This window comes from Apus apus, chromosome 14 (genome assembly GCF_020740795.1).
Source record: "Apus apus isolate bApuApu2 chromosome 14, bApuApu2.pri.cur, whole genome shotgun sequence".
In the NCBI taxonomy this organism is placed as follows: domain Eukaryota; kingdom Metazoa; phylum Chordata; class Aves; order Apodiformes; family Apodidae; genus Apus; species Apus apus.
In genome coordinates, this window is record NC_067295.1 from 1,251,650 (window position 1) to 1,264,804 (window position 13,155).

The window sequence follows — 13,155 nt, forward strand, 5'->3', positions numbered from 1 at the left end:
AACACAGGGCTGAGGGAAAGGCCTGTCCTTTGATGGCTTGTGAACAGTGTCCCTTTTATCTGTCTGTCTGTCCAGCTGCAGGGACTGGCTCTGGGTCTTTTCATACCCTGTGATTTGTGTCTCATGTCAATTGAAGCTGCTGTTTAATGAATTCCTTGAGCATTTCTGTTCCAAGAGGGATTCATGGTCCTGACTTTGAATTATGGTGCCCTTGTGCTGGGGAGATGTTTACAACGGAACAGCAGGTTGGAAGCCCTTTCCCCTGAAACAGAGGAGAACTCTAGGTTTGATTCTAAATCTCCGTTACTGCCCAGCAGACCAGAATGTTAATAACACATTTGCACAGGTTCTCTGAAAGTGTTTTATTTAGCTGATGGACACAGCAACTCTTGCAGAGCTGCTGCCTGGATCCTTTAATGAAACACAAGTTTAGACATTTAAAACAAAAGGCCCAGATTGTTTCTGTATTTGATAAAATGTAGTTGAATAAGAAAGTCCATGTGGGGACAAAAGATCTGTATGTGTGTCTGTACCTGTTTGTCTGTCTTTAAGGCAAGGAGGAATTGGGCACCTGGAAGCAATGCTGGCTCAAATGCCAGCCCAAGTCTCTTGGAAGAGACCTCACAGGAGGGGACACGTGTCCTTGGAGCCAGTTGGCAGCACGGGGACCTCAGGCTCTGCCCTCTGGGGGAGGGAAGGGGAGCAGGGCAATGGGATGGGGCCCGAGAAAAGCTGGTATCCAGGATGGAGCCGGAGCAGAGCTGGGATCCAGGATGGAGCCAGAGCAGAGCTGGGATCCGGGATGGAGCTGGAGCAGAGCTGGGATCCAGGATGGAGCCAGAGCAGAGCTGGGATCCAGGATGGAGCTGGAGCAGAGCTGGGATCCGGGATGGAGCCGGAGCAGAGCTGGGATCCGGGATGGAGCTGGAGCAGAGCTGGGATCCAGGATGGAGCCAGAGCAGAGCTGGGATCCAGGATGGAGCCAGAGCAGAGCTGGGATCCGGGATGGAGCCGGAGCAGAGCTGGGATCCGGGATGGAGCTGGAGCAGAGCTGGGATCCGGGATGGAGCTGGAGCAGAGCTGGGATCCGGGATGGAGCTGGAGCAGCGCTGGGATCCGGGATGGAGCCGGAGCAGAGCTGGGATCCGGGATGGAGCCAGAGCAGAGCTGGGATCCGGGATGGAGCTGGAGCAGAGCTGGGATCCGGGATGGAGCTGGAGCAGAGCTGGGATCCAGGATGGAGCCGGGTGAACGTTACATAACGCTCCGCTCCAGAGACACGTTCACATGATCCATTGGAGGCTCTGGCAGCCGCTTCCCTGTAATAATATTTTAAACATGACTTTTCCACTGGTCCTTGCCAGCGCTCGTTACTGCGCGCTGTGGAGGCTGTAAAATTTCACTTCAAGGATGGGTTTCACTCCCGTTACAAAATGTGTCTGGAATGTGCAGATGTTTCCTTCGGGGAACAGCGAGCCAATCCGCTCTAACACATCATCCCCGCAGGGAGGACTCAACGTGCTGAGCGACCCTATTCACAAAATGACAAGCAAGCAGACACACACAGAGCCCCGTGGAGCTGTACCCGGGCTGGGCATGTCGCTCAGAGCCCTCTTGATGTAAAGAGCCCAACATCTGCAGAAGGTTTTGGCCTGGGCTGCTGCTGGGACACGTGTGCTGGTCCAGAGAGGTCCTGCTCTGCAGCCTGGGGGAGCCGTGCGGGCTGTTGCTGCAGCTCAGCTGCTGCTCAGTGCCACATGGTGCTGGGTTCTGGAGGTGGATTGGAAGAACTGTGAAAACATTGGCTCTCTGGGTGCAAAATAACATCCTGCAGGTATCCAAGGGCCTGCATGCCAAGGACAAAGAAGAGCTGCTGTAGATGTGCCAGAGTTAGAGGAAGTGGAGAGGTGGGATTTAGCTGAACAAAAAAAAAAAGTTTGGGTGGAGAGTGGAGAACACTGGAAGGTGCTTTTTATGGAACAGGCACTGGTGGATTGGAACCCCAGCAACTGGGAGTTCAAATTAAGGCTGTGACCACCCCTGAGGAATATTTTACAGGGCTGGTCCTGGTTTTGTAAGCTCCGGGTGATGTATCTGGACTGTCTGAATCTGTTTTGAGCTGTGTTGGTTGAATCCCTGTGAGAGCATATTGAGCCCATGGCACCTCTAGGGAGATCCTCATTTGGGATGCTGGGTAGGTCTTGGTGATGGGGTCTGCCTCAATCCTGATGTGCACCTCTGTATTCATCAATGTACAGGGCTTCTTTGCCTGATACCCCGCTTAAAAACGGAGCCTGGAGGAGAAATGGAGGCACTTATGGAAGGTAGGGATACATGATACAGTACTGGGAAGGAGGAATGTTGATAATGATGAGTGTGGACTGAGCCCATCAAACACTGCTGAGCCAACCAATACAAGGAAGGGTCTGTGGCAAAGCTGAGAAGAATAAGGAGTTTTTCCAGTATATTGGGAAGTAAAGGAATTAAGTTAGAGTGGTCTGTTAATAGATGGACATGGTCAAATTATCAATGAAAATACAGAAAAGGCAGGACTGTTCAGTAAATATTAGTTTTCTCTTTGGAAAAAAAGCCAGATGATGTATTTGTATCATATGAGGATGACGAAACACTTTCCACTCCAGCAGTAACTGAAGAGGATGTTAAACAGCTGCTATTAATGTTAGACCTTAAACTAGCAAGTTCAGATATTTTGCATCCAAGAATTTTAAAAGATCTAGCTGAAGAGCCCTCTGGGCTATTAATGTTCATTTTTAATGGGTTTTTGGGCAGTAGGGAAATTCCCAAGGACCGGATGACAATTAACATGGTGCCAGTGTTAACAGAAGGTGAATGGGATGGTGCAAACATTTTGTAGCCTGATGTCCTGATTTTCTAGCCCAGGGAGAATCAATACAGTGCATAGCATGGGCATCAGCTAGAAGTTTAAGGGGATAGTGTAATTAGTGGCAATCAACGTGGAAAACTCACTTTTGGAAAATAGATCTCATGAACCTCTGTCCTTTTAAGTAAGTTTACAGATGGAGTAGATGAAGATGAGGATGTTGATGTAATACACATACGACTTCTGTAAGGTATTTGACTCAATGTCACACACATTTTTCAGAAATTGGAATGAAAAAAATCAGCACTACATATATTAAAGGGATTAAATACTGGCTTCAAAATGTAAGAGTGAAGTGAAGTCATCATGAGGAGCTGTGTTGTAGTGGAGTCTTAAAGATTGATTGCTGACTGCCTCCCTAGTGTATTTGTCAACAGAGTGGAGGAAAACAAAACCATTAGTGGTACTGTCCTGAGAGAGGCCAAGCACAGAGGAGGAAATGGAGCTCAGCTTTGGTTGGAGACTTGGCCACAAGAAAGCAACGATGCTGCCGAGCATGAGATTGTACATCTAGGAGCAGGGAAGGCAGCCTGGTGTGTGGGATGAGAACCTTCTCCTGGAAGGCAGGAAGGGAGGTGTGGTGGTCAAGTCTGTGAAGAAGGATACGGCAACCAGAGTTGTTCCTGTTACTCCTTGGTAGCATGAGAAGCAGACTGCCAAAAGGGAAGGGCTGGTAGCTTCGTGTCCTGTTCCCCCCTTCCTCAAAACTGGCTCATGTATTGGGTAGGTCCTGGGGCTTCAGAACATCTGGAGAGCCTGTCCCTCACTGAGGAGACCATGGAAAGGAGACATAACACCAGGGTTGCAAGGAAAACACTCACTGGATTGTGCTGCAGCCGTGGTTTGGCCAGGTCTTGGGCCCTGAACATGCTGCACTTTTGGTTTTGCTCCAGGTTCCCCTGGTCTGTGGGTTTTCTGTCGCAGGCAGTGGGCTGTGAACTCTGTGGTTGTGCTCAGCATCCTTGTTTTCACAGAGCAGCACCGTTTACTTTGGGCTATTTTTAAACATATCAAGTGCTAACGTGGCTGCCCCAAATCCCCGAGTTTTCTCTCTGGAGAAGAAGACAATAAGGAAGGGGCTCAGCACTTCTCTAGCACAGTGCTGCTGCTGCTTGGTCTCCATCTCTATCAACACCTTGCCAGGCCTGGACCTGCTTGAGTCTTCCTGGTCTTGACTTGTCTTTTTCCCCATCTCAGCTATTTTTAGTTTGAGCTGAAAGGTGTTGGTCAGAGCCTGGAACAGGGAATCTCTTAAATAAAAATAAATGCTGTTGGTAGGACACATCTGAGTTGAAAATCAATGGACAGACAGGGCTAAAATACACACCAAAATATTTTTCTTAAGCAACCACCCAGGAACTTGGAAAATTTCTCCTCTGATAGAGGTTGCTGTCAGCTAAAGGTCAAACAAATTTCTACTGTCAGCTTGAGAGGTGTTAGTATTTGAGGGAGTGTTATTGCCCGTGGGAAGTGACTGTTCAGATCTGGCTCCAGGTCCAGTGGTATGAGGGGGGTGAAAGTCATGTCCCTTCCAGCACCAAGGCTGTGCTGGAAGGTCTGTCCTGGACGTGGGGAGCCAGGCTGCTGGCACCCCCAGTCCTCTGCTCCCTGTGCCTGGCGGGAGGTGCGGGCTGGGGGGTTTTGGAGCAGGACCTGGGGGGCTGGAGCTCAAACTTGCAAATGACAGAATTAGAAATGGCTGCAAAATCCTTCTGTGGGGTCTACTGGCCTTTGGGAGTGTGCCATGCTCATCTCAGGCTGCTCCCACCTCCAGAGGGATAAAGGGACACGGTGACACTGTCCCTCAAGGTGGCATTGGCTGTGAGACCTTCTCTGTTCTCACACTGCTTTGGATCCAGGGTGTCCCATTCCTGTCTGCTTTACCTGCCATGGCTGGGTGGCTTTGGCTGGTGGGTGATGTTACTCCTGAGTCCTTCATGAGTCCCCATAAACACCATGTTTTGCTGTCTTGGGGCTTTGTTTCCCTCTTTTTCGTGTGCTGCTGGTGCCACGTGGAGCGTGACAACCCACTGACTGTTCCTCCAGGGCGAGAGACGAGAGAAGGAAATAATTTTTGATCTGGTCCTGCCTTACAGTCTCACTCTGTCAGTTGGCTCAAAGTCTTAAATTCAACTGGGAAGTGACATTAAGTTTTTTACAAGTCTCCTCAGGGCATTTCAGATGATCAGGACATCCCTGGTTTGCAGTTCTTGTGCTGTATTGATTGATGCCCAAGTTGTTTCACTGTTCCTTTTGGGATACAAAACATGGGTGTCCCAGAAGGTTTCCAAGGAACAGGCTATGCAAGTTGTTGTTATTTTTCGTACTGTGTTAGTGTTTGCAAACTGGACGTGTGCTTTGGAGAAGGCTGTGCTGGAGTTCCCTGCACCTCTCAGCTCCAGCCCCTGAGGCAGCTCAGCAATGTTATCACTGACAGTTCTGCAGCATCCAGAACCTCCTGTGTCCTGGGATCCTGCCCTCTGGCTCTCCTTTGTTGTCTGTAGCAGAAGTTAAGGTGCTGGGGAAAAAGAGCATTGTGGTTTTGTTATTTCTCACAAAGAAATAATATCCCTAGAGGACAGCTATCCAAACAAAGGCCTCAGGTTAGAATAAATACAAAGAGGATAATACAAAACCAGAACCTGAAGGTTATCCATCCCCTGTCCTGGTGGTGAATTCATATCAATAATACCTAAACATTTATTGAAAACTCTTCACTGTCTGTGAGGAAGATTGAGGACTTGGTTGCTCAGCTGTATCATTCCTGAATTCCAGTTTACAGAGGGCTCACTTTTCATTGTAAAATAAAATATCACTGGGCTCCAAACGTGCTCTGGGTTTTCAAGAGACCAGAGCTGGGCACTGGAGGAGCTGCATGTTGGCAGGCACTGCCACAGGACCTGGGGGCTCCCTGGATGGAGTCTTTTTCAGGGAAGAAGTGGGTATCTGTGTGGAAAGTGGTTGGATTTGGATTACAGGTGTCTGACATAGTCTCCTTCCTTGAGCTCTGCCATGTGTGCTGGGAAGATACCTGGCTTTATCCTTGGTTTCCTTGCAAACATTCCGTGAAACAAATGTGTCTGTGCAGGGCTGACATTTAGCTGCCTGTTCACGTGCAGCACTAATTATGGACATTCACTTTATTTAAATATTTGGGTTGTTGCTTTCCCAACCTGAAGGGTTTCCCTCTCCTCATCTTTTAGAGTCATGTTGCAGAGGCAGAGCAGGGCTGGGTGCTGCCTGATGTTTCAGGCCTTATTGTATGCCCCATGAAGTCACCTCTTCATGGAGGAGAGGACCATGTCCAGGGCAACTCCAGTCACTGCTCAGAAGGTGACACCTGCCACAAAAAGCCTTTCTCATAACGGTGGCCATCCCTGTAGCCAGCTCCTCGTGTCCCGACAGTGCCCTGTGGAAGCTCTTGCTGACCCCCCCAAAGCAGAGGAGGTCTCTGGGGACTCCCCAGTGCCCCCCTTGCCTTTGGCTCCATTGTTTCAGTGTTGGGAATGAGGAGATGAAGTCAGTGGCAATCCAAGAATAACTGGTAACGTGAGCTGTGTGGCAGGTCCCTGCGCAGGCAGCTGCGGTTCCTGGGAGCCTCTGGTGTGGAAAAGCCCCCACCCAGGCCCCCCAGACAGGGAGGGAGGGCTGGAGCAGGATGCCATGGCCTGCAAACCAGCCCTGCCAGGGCATGACGTCGCTCCGTGAGGTAACACGTCCCCTTTGCTGGAGTGGCTTCATCCCTGCTCTGACTTTATCACCATATTTGGGAAAGTCTGCGGAAAGCTGCTGGGTCTGGGGATCCGAGGAGCTGCTTTTTGAATCTCAGCTGCCCTGCAGACAGCTCCCACCTGGAGGGTCAGGGTGCCCTGGCAGTGGTGGGGATGCTGTGGTCATGGTGGGGATGCTCTGGCCGTGGTGGGGATGTCCTGGCCGTGGTGCAGATGCCCTTGCTGTGGTCAGGATGCCCTGGCCATGATCAGGATGTCTTCCCCATGTTGGGGATGCCCTGGCTGTTGTGGGAATGTCACAGCTTCCTGCCTTTCAGCAGGATCATGAGGAACCTGTGGCCCCAACCCAGCTAGACAAGTAGGATTTAATTCCACAAGTGTGAGGGTCATGTTGTGCTGGTGCTGCAGGAGAGGCTTGTGGCAGGATGGGGCAAGGCAGTGGGACAGGGAAGGAGTGTTGCTTTGTTCCTATGGCTCAGTGCTGGAGTGACCAGCTCGTGGTCCTGGGACAGGGCTGGGAGTTACATCTGGGTCTGCTTTGTCTCAAACCCAACTGTCTCCTGGCACAGCTGCCCTGCAAGGGCATATGTGAGAGGGCTTTGCAGTTCTCCCAAGAGAGCATGAAGTGTTCAGAGCATTGCAAAAATGCTTGTATCCTGGCCTTGCAATTTCGTATCAACAAGTATTATTTTGCTGTGGGAAGGAAAACATTTAGTTTCATACGAATATTTGTTAAAAAGTCTTTTGGGGCAAATTCCTTAGAGAGAGCTGAGACTTGGGCCAGCATTTGAAACTCGTAAATTCAAAATGAACAAACAAATTGTCATCGTGCTAGGACAGCCCTGGGCAGACAAGGGTGCTCCCTGGTGCCTGCCAGCCCCAGTGTGCAGCTCTGCTCGGCGCTCGCTCCCGGCAGCTGCCTGTGGCTCCTGGGGAGCTTTCCCTGGACAGCCCTTCACCTCATCCAGCTGCTCCCTGGCAGCCCGGCTGTCCTCTGGAAGCTGAGCTCTACAGGGGAGCCCCTGGGCACAGGGCTGAAATGCAGCCCCCTCTGGGCTGTGTCAGATCCCAGGGATCCAGGGCTGCATGGCTCTGGGAATGGGGTGAATCCCAGCAGGAAAAGGCCCCTCTTTGTGTTTGGCTGCAGCTCCTGGAGGTGAAGTGCAGTGGAGCTGGAATCCCTTTGCCTTGGAAAACCCTCCTTCACTGGGATTGAAACCAGTAGCTGGTGATGAAGATCTCCATATGCTGTTGCCCTCCTGTCCCTGCTCATCGTGCAGAGCTGTTGGGGCCTTTCCTCCCAGCCTGCACCCGGAGCAGGGCAGCAGCTCTGCCCCTGCCACACAGAAAACCTGTGGTTTCAGATTTCTGTAGCCACTGTGGCAAGAATCTCTGTTCCCCCCTCTGCAGACAAGTGCTGTTACTTCTGCTGTGCTTCCTAGGAGAGGTGCAAGCCAAAAGACAAAAAAAGGAATCAGATCAGCAAAAACCTATAATTTTTCCTGGCTCAAGCATGCAAAAACACACAGGGTTTTTACTTTTCTGGAAAGTCTGTTCTGTACCTCAGGCAGTGTCAGCCCAGCACTGCTGCCTGGGGCACCCTGCTGCCTTTTCTTCCTGGAGCCTCGAGAAGTGTTTGCCATGGAAACTCATAAGAGCATCTGGGCTGTGCAGGTGACCTCTCGGGCTCCTTGCTGCTCTGGCAGCTGGTGGAGGGCTTGGGAAGCAACGGGCTTTGTTGTATCTCACAGGCCATCCCGCCTGTCCCTCGGTCACTTGTCCTCTCTGGGTGTTTTCTGTGCCTTGCTGTGCTGCTCACCTCGGCCTTGCCTCCCCCCTGGGCACTGTCAGGCTTCAGGCACCAGAGCTGCCAGGGACAGCACCTTCGGATGCCAGGGCAAAGCATGTGGAGTTTGTGGAGATCAGAAAGGGGGAACTGTTTCCCCTGGAAGATGTGCTTGGGAAGGAGAGGACTCGGGTGATCCGGGAAGGGCTCTGGAGTCAGGAGAGGAGTGGAGAAGATAAACAGGAACAATTATTTTGTGTTCACAGTGCAGAAAATTAGGCATTATCCAATTAAGTGATGCTCTTAGCAGGTTTTAACAAAGCAAAGAAAGTACTTTTTTTTTTTTCTTTTTTTTCTTTTTTTTTTTGTAAAACATGTGGATTGTGGAGCTTGTTGCTGTGGGCTCCTGTGAGTCCCAGGCTGGCTCAGGGAGGGAAGGATGCTGCTCTGGAAGTTGGATCTGTTGGTGGCTGTTATATGTGATGCAGTCTCTGGCTCTGAAGATCCTCTGTTGCTGGCTGCCAGGAGTTGGGAAGTGGGTTGGGAAGGATTGCTGGGAGCTCTGCTTGTGCATCTCCCTGCACACCTGGTACTGAGCAGAGGCTGGGGCTGGGATGTGGGGCAGGATAGGCCAGGAGGGCAGGTGCTCGATCCCTCCTGCACTGCTCAGGCCTCTTAGTAGCCACTGAGGAGGCTCCTGTGCAGGCTCTGGATGGAAATACAACTGTACCCAAGCTGCCCTTTCCCTAGCACCTCTGAAGCTTCAGTCACCCACAACAATCTTAGCTTTTACTGTGACTTACAGACCTGGAGTTTCTTTTCCACCGGAGCACTGTGGCTCTCCCAGCCTGCACACGGGCTCCTCTCTGCACAGACACTTCTCCCCGTCTGTGGATGCTTTTCCCATTACTGTTCTGGCTGGGCTCCATGCACCAAAAGGGCTGGGGAAGGCACAAGCCAGCACTTCTCCCCCCTTCCCTTTTCCTCCCTTTTTTGTGAAATGAAGGCAGAGCGGGCCCGCAAATGACATAATGAGAGCATGACATCAGGCTTGGCAGGCAGAGATGCTCTATACTCTGCTCAACATTGTATGTTCTGTGGAATGGAGGAAAAACCAGCAGTGTACCAAAAAAACCTTGTCCACTGCAGGGCTGCAGAAATAACCCCCTGGCTGCCCCGGGGTGGCTGTGGGGCCCTGGGCCCCCCCAGCATCATGGGGGGACAAAGCGGGTGGCACCCAGCCCTGCTGCTCGCTGCCACCGGGGCCGGGCAGGCCTCGGGGCTCTTGACCCCCAGCAGCTCCCCAGCCCCACTGCAGGAGGTCTCACTGGGGGTGTTTGCCTGCCCCTCTGGGGCCAGGGGCTGCAGCCAGCCCCGTGGGACCCCCAGCTCTGGGGGGCTCAGGGCGCACCCAGCGCCGTGCAGCAGCTGGGATGGAGCTGAAGGCTCCCAAGGCTCAGGCTGACGCCCTCGTTACCAAGTGTCCCTTTATCTGAGGCTTCACCTTCCCCACACAACCAGCTCCACTTCTGGATTCCTTAGATCTTCCTCTGCTAAGCATGTGAGGTAGGTGTGAGTGTTTGCTGGGGGGCTTGGGGAGCTGCAAGGGGAGCTCTCCCTGAGGCATCATTTGCACAGTTCTCGTTCTGTACCAGAATTGTTGGTGGGTTTTGGTGCCCCTTGTCCCTGGGGGTTGTGCAGAGAGGCAGACCAGCCCTGCCAGCCTCCTCTGGCCCTACATGGCTCCGTTGTACAGATATGGAAACTGAGGCAGGATCCAGATCTTGTGGCTTGCCCACAGCTGCCCTCTGCCATGCAGCACAGAGTGTTCTCAATATCCCTGGTGGCACAAATAAACCCCATTTTTGCTTTCTTCTGGTGGAGCAGGGGCCACCTGCCTGTGCAGTGCACTTCAGTGGGGAGCCTTGTTTTCTGCTGGCTCCAGCTCTGCTCTGAACCTGCTCCGAATTTCCTCCAGCCTGGCAGTGGGCTGGGAAAGCACAGTCGTGGCAGTTGTGGCCCTGAGAGGCTGAGCTCTGTCCCTCAGCCTTTGCCTCAGGTTTTATTGCTCAGGGTTTCCTGACTTATTTTTTCCCCTGCAGCCGAGCTCTGGTCACAGCCATCTCTCCCATGCCAGGAAGGCATAATATGATTTTCCACAGAAGCTGGAGAGGGGCCAGTGGGAGAAGGCAGCAGGCAGCTGGGAGCCCAGCTCGCTGTCTCGTGGCTGGAGGTGGCAGGCACTGACATTCACCACCATTCCTTGCTTCTCCAAACTGTCCCACCAGCAGGAGCTCTGCTCCCCTTGCAGGCTCTGCACCCCCTGAGGGGGCTGGGGAGGGTGAGATCTGGGAGGTTTTATATTGGTTCCTCATCAGGTCATGAGGCCAAGAGTAGCAAATGGCAAGGGGATTGGGCTCTGGTTTGTAGGTAACAGTTGGTTGCCATCTAGTGCTGGTCTGGATGGAGGACAGCAGGTTCTCTGCAGGTCCTGGATGGGAGCTCAGCCTGTGGAATAGGGATCCAGAATGGGAGCCAAGGTCCTGTGATCCCTTGGAAAGCATGGGAGTTGTAGCTAAGTGACAAAGGATGAGAGTATAGACAGAGCTTGGGTTAATTAAGTTCTCCAAGGGTTAAAGCATCTGGCAGCCTCTGAAGCAGCCTTGCCTGGGAGCTGAGCCCCATTTCTCCTCTGAAGCCCACCGGTGGAGCTTCTCTGCATGCTGGGCTATGGGTCAGCGTTGGCTTTGTTGGCAGTAGTGGGTGCAGGTGAGATGGGGGAGCTCAGATGGGAATACCTGGCAGCACCAGCTTGGTGAAGGTGTGTGCAGAATGGCAGCCAAGTTGTACTATCAGGAGAAGAGGAAGAAGGGGTAGGAGCCCTCTCCAGACCATCCACCGTGATGCTGTGGAGGCTCTGATACCCCAGAGATGTGCATCCAGGTGGCCTGACACCCTCACAAGCTGTCCTGACCCTACAAACAGCACAGTCCCTTGAGCAAACCAGTGGGCTGAGGGTTGTCACTTGCTAGTTTCTGGGGGACTTCTCCTCCTGGCCATTCCTGGACAAAACCCAATGGCTGCAGCCCCAGCCCCAGCAATCCTGCACCCCTTGGGTCCACGCTGGGTCACCCATCGTGACCAGGAGCTCCTTCCTGGTGTGAGCAGCTCAGTGGGCAGTGACATCTAGTGTCAGTACAACACACTGTGTAAAAGCAGCACTGAGAGTGGAATTACTGCCTGTGTTTGATTTATTATTTGCGTTTTACCTCTTTGCTGAGCCTCGTGGGAGCAGCTCTGCCACTCTGCAGAAGTCCTAGAGAAAGAACTGGGTCACAGTCATCCCTGGTCCTGCTCTTGGGTAGGAATGAACTTACCCCTGGGAGTCAAGGATTTGGGGTCTTTGCCTTCACTTACCTGAAGTTTAAGAGCTTTCTCTGAGATGGAAGAGAAATAAAGGTAAGGGGTGTTTGTAAAGGGCTGGGGAAGGCTCAGGACCAGCCCCTCCATGCCTGGCACTGTGGCAGGGGCATGGAGAAGAGCAGACCTGCCCTGTGTGACTTCTTCATTTCCTACTTGAGAAGCAGCAAGATGCAGAGAGAGCTGCTGAGAAGGTGGCTGTGCTTGGGGCTGGGTGTCCTGGTGCCCCTGCTGGTCCTGCCATCCGTGGTGGTGAGAGCTTCACCCTGCCCTGTTTGCTTGCTCCTCCTTGCAGCACCTTTGGAGAAGCTCTTTGAAATGGCAAAGCCCTGATTTTGTTGCAGCAGAATGGTTGGGTTTGGAGGTGTCTCTTGTCTGGGTGAGGAGCAAGAAGGTGTCAGGGCTGAAACCATTTCCTTCTGTCTTGGGCTTGAGGTGCTGCCTAAAACCTAAATGGGTTATTTCCAGGGATTTCAAAGAAGAGAAGTAGCTTTACTGGTCTCCCCGTAATGTTGGTGGTCTGGTCCTTTCCAAAACTGGTCAAGGAGGTGCAGAGGAGTACGATTTCTAGGAAATACTCAAGGAGAGGTGGAGCAGGAGCCTCCCTGAGGAAGGATCCCACTTGGCTGGTAGCAGCTGAGGTTCCAGTTTGGGCTGGTCTGTGTGTTTGTCTTGCAAGTGGGAGCTGGAAATGGGCTTGGAGGTGACTTTTGTGTTTCCTGTGCAAAGTGTGACTCCAATGTGGTCTGTAGCCCTTCAGCAAATGTGTTTTTAAACGATTGTTCCAGATACCCCACGACAAAACATCATTGGCTTGATCAACTACTTTTGCTAGCATCTCTTTTTAAAATGTATTAGTTGAGCTTTTATTTTGCACATTTCTTGGACTTGTTTATTGATGTTTTTGGTGAACTCTTCTGAATCCACTCTCAGCTTGGCAGAGAACTCCTGGACAGCAAAATCAGGGAAAATAAACCTTTTAAAGAAACATCCATCCCTGTTACTTATCCCCAGAGTTTCCTGGAATCATGGTAATTTTCTTGCCAGTTTGACAGAATTATTTTCATTTGGATAAATTCAATTTAAATGCCAGATCAAGCCAAGAAGTAATGGACGAGGGGATCAAAACAAGAGGTGAGAAAACAAGGAGAAATTAGGGAAGGTGCTTGTAGGAAAAAAGGTGAGAAAGGGGGTGGGCAGAGAATATTGCAGCTGGGGCTGCAGGGAGAGCAGCCCTGTCCTCCCTGGAGGGCTCTGCCAGAAACCCTTGAAGGGTGATAACCATTGCATGGGCTTGGAGTAAGTGTTTGGATGCT

General features: G+C 51.8%; 1 protein-coding gene across 1 annotated transcript in view; it reads left to right on the forward strand.

Annotated features, from left to right (window-relative positions):
* PKD1 (polycystin 1, transient receptor potential channel interacting) overlaps nucleotides 1-13,155 on the forward strand; it is an 89,402-nt gene that overhangs the window by 21,745 nt on the left and 54,502 nt on the right. The window lies entirely within an intron of this gene.